This window comes from Helianthus annuus, chromosome 17 (genome assembly GCF_002127325.2).
Source record: "Helianthus annuus cultivar XRQ/B chromosome 17, HanXRQr2.0-SUNRISE, whole genome shotgun sequence".
Lineage (NCBI taxonomy): Eukaryota > Viridiplantae > Streptophyta > Magnoliopsida > Asterales > Asteraceae > Helianthus > Helianthus annuus.
Window position 1 is genome coordinate 161,895,237 of NC_035449.2, and position 4,155 is coordinate 161,899,391.

Genomic DNA, 4,155 nt, shown 5'->3' on the forward strand with positions numbered 1-4,155 from the left:
CGGTTTTCCTAATTTCCAAAGTTTGCATGATCTTTTGCAGGAAAACCTCATGTGCACCCGGAACACCTACAACCTCGCCAACAACACACACCTCCGGGTAGGAGCTATCGAACGCAGCGTCAACGACATACAAGATGACATCGGTAGCATCCGGGAGTACATGGCGAGGCAGGGAGGCGGAGGTGAAGACAGTGATGAAGATATGGAGTAGGAGGCCGGGAGGAGCAAAGGGCTAGCTGGTTATGAGCCCACAGGTTTGATTACCCTTCCTATCGAACAATTCATGGCCTGCGTGCCATTTGTCAAGACAATTTACTTTCCTTAACTCTTTTCTTTTTATTTTTACTTTGTTTTTACTTTGTGTTGGATAATGTTTAACTATGGTAAGATTAGGATGTTTGGTGCTTGGTTGGATGGTATTGAATGCTTGAACAGGTGCAATGCAAGGGCTAGAATGCTAAACATTAGCACTCACAGCCCTAGGAGGAAGAAACCGGGAGAAAACCCTATTTTTTTGGGCCAACAGACTGTCACCACGGGGACGTGTTCACCCAACACGCCCCCGTGTCCATCTCCCAGTTCTGCTGTTTGGCTACTGACCTGCAGATTTTTGTCGGACACGTGGCCGTGTTCACCCAACACGCCCCCGTGTTCACCCTCTGTAAGTTTTTCGTTACTGGCAGTTCGCCACGGGGCCGTGTTCAATGGACACGGGGCCGTGTCCAGAGCGCCAGTAACACAAATCTTTGTTTTTAAACACACTTTTACATATTCTAATCAACCAAAAACTTTATTTTTGGACACATTGAGGACAATGTGTAATTTAAGTGTGGGGGGGATGCTAAAACCTTGAAATTTTGCAAAATCCTAAAACAAGCCTTACACAAAACTCTATTGGAACCGCTAAACACCCCAAATTTTTTTCAAAAACTTTTTCAATTTTTATTTTATTTACTTGTCTTAGTTTAAGTTGGGAATAACAAGTTATAAAAGGGTTATATTTTTACAAACTTACAACCGATAGCGTCGTGATAAAAAGAACTAACATAAGAAAATTATGAAACGGTATAACAAGTCTAGCTAAAATTCGATTATATATGCTTGGTCACATTAAAAACCCATTCCCACAAAAAGTGAGTTTTGAGCCTTTATTGAGCATAAAAATACACATATTTAGATTAAATGCTCATTTTTCGTTTCTTGTGTGAATAGCCGCTCGGTCTTTACAAATCTAGAACTTGCCACGACGATACATTCCCGGTCCTTACCAACTTAAACCCAAGTAAGTAAATGATGGAGGCATTAGGACTATCTATTTTTCTTTCAAAACCATTATTTTTCATTTTTTTTTACCTACCCAAAATCCCCCTAGAAAACCCCTTTGAGCCTAAACCTTTCATTTCATTACCCCCAAAACAATTTTCTACCCACCAAAAACCTTTTTCATTTTTTCACCTTTATTTTAGTGACAAACTCGGTTTTTCATAAACATACCCTTTACGTGACGAAAAAAAAAAAAAATATATATATATATATATTTATGAAGTCAAAAACAAACATAAGCTACAAAAAGCTTGTTTGGAGAAATACTTCAAAAATAAATGTCACCAAAGATAAGGTATTTCACGAAAAACCGACACTTGTTACAATTTTCGCCCTTTTTACTAACCACTAACCAACCACCCACCTTTAAACCCAAGCCTTCACCCCAAAAGACCTCTTGATATTTACAAAGGTAAAAGTTAAAAAGGAGGAGGATTGATCGCTTGGCAAGCATATGGAAAATGTAAATCCGTGCCGCTCTCGAGCGATTCACTTAAATATACACCTTCGGCCGAGTGATTGAGTGATCTCCCGTGAGGTATGTGAACTTGTATATAAATGAAATTTTAATAAGGCATGCTATGCCAAATTAAGTAGTTTATCTTATGTAAAGTTCAAAATAAACCATGACGAATAAGATTGTAAATAAAATAAAAATAGAACCTATACAAACCTTGGATTCCCGACACTCTAGGACAAGTTAAAAAAAAAAAAAAAAAAACTTCTCTTCTACCTATTCCATTTGGGAGTGTAAGCCACATTAAAAGAGTTTTGCTTGAGGACAAGCAAAAGTTCAAGTGTGGGGGTATTTGATGTGTGTAAAATGCAACATATAAAACACATCAATTAAGGCATAAAACTAACCCTTTTTAAGTACTAATGTTGGAAAAAGAGTGTTTTTGTCTTCCTTTTGTATTTTCAGGATGAAATGAGCTCAAAATCACAAAAGAAGCAAAAAGACTACTAAATCTACCATAAATACAAGAAAAGGAACAAAAGTGAACTGCCCGGACCCTCAACGGCACCTCCCAAGACAAAGAGAAGAGAACAGAGCCTGAACACGCCCCGTGTCCAGTGAACACGGGGGCGTGCCCAGGAAGCAGCAGAAAAGACAAACCAGTAGAAGCTTCCATTGCTCACCACGGGGCCGTGCCCAGCGGACACGGGGGCGTGTTGAAAGTACAGCAGGCGCATTAATTGTAATTCGCAATTACAATTAATGAAGAGAGAGAATGTCAGACGGGCACGGGGCCGTGTTCAGCGAACACGGGGCCGTGTCCAGCGTTCTGTTCAGCCTATAAATAGAGGAGCTTGGCTTCATTCTCTCTCATCCCTTGGCACACCACCTCTCTCACACTTCATCCACCACCCACCACCACCATAACACCATCATCCACCACCATCATCCATTGTCCATCATAGAGTGTGTGAGTCGTCTCGGGATCCAAGATTGATCGTAAGAGTTCTTGACAATCAAGGCCATGTTTGCCTAAGTCTCTTACATCACTTGGTGAAGACAAGTGTTTAGTATAATACTTTTTATTTTTAATCTTTTGCACTTTTTATTTGGTTTTGTATTAATGACTTTAATAACTAGTTACTTATGTTGAAGGTGATCTTTCCTTATCGTTTGTCCGTGGTGTCTTGGCGTTATTTTACTGTCTATATAAAATAAAAGATTTTCACCATTCATATCTCCACGGTCTATATGGAGGTATGTTGGCTACCTGGTCGGGGGTTAAGGGAACGGTTTGGTAAAGGTCTTGCCCTTGTTCAGCGTTTAGAGGTCCTGCTTGGGACCTGGGTCAAATTTAGTAGGATCTCCTTCAATGCCCATAGGTATTGGATGGCGGGGATCCAAACTCTTTGACCCCCTCATAAGCTAACTACTATTAATACTATAACCCGGCTATTTAGGACTGTATCCCTGCTGACTCAGACTACTTAGCTGAGGGTAACGTCACCGCCAAAAGCGGGGCCTACCATAATTTGCATTAATAACTTAATTCATTATCTTTCAATAATCCGACCCTTTAGGATTGTATCCTTGCTGACTCAAACTACTGGGTTGAGGGTAACGTCGCCTTCAAAAGAGGGGCCTACTACAATAACCAAGATAATCTCTTAAACAAGTGCAAAAGTGCGAAAATAATCAAAGGTTATACTAATACACGTGTCGGATCCAAGTGATTCATCTTGTCTATCTGTTTTTTATTTTATTTTATTTTTCAGCATTTAGTTAGTTTTTATTTTTCTTAGTTTAAAACATTTTTCTAACTTTTTGATTTGATTAGACGTTGAGGATAAACCGGTATTAAAAGCTCTTGTGTCCTTGGACGACCTCGGTATCTTACCAACACTATACTACGTCCACGATGGGTGCACTTGCCCATATGTGTGTTTAGTGTTAGTAAATATCGTGTTTTATAAATTTAAAACTTGGCTAAAAGTGTAAAAAGGGCTTAAATATATATCTAAAAATATAACACACCGACACGCATCAGCGTTCCTTCTACAAGTTTAAGCATGGTTGATGGTGTTCGAACGGTCACCAGGTAGCATGCTTCCTTTTCTCAGATTCATCTCGGGTCGGTTTGGGTTAGTCGCGATCTAGCTTTGTGGTTCGTCTCGGTTCGGGTTAGGGTTTGAGTCAACAAAGTTCAGTTTTGTTTTTGTTTTCGTGAACCAAGTCAACAGCTCGGGTCAGTTTTGGGCGGCTCAGGAGCATCGGTTCACGTCATTTCTTCCGTTCGGTATATCTCTCTTCTTCTCAATTTGTCCATGTTTAAAAGATTGCATTCTTTTTAGTCACTGAATGTTTGGGTTTTAGTG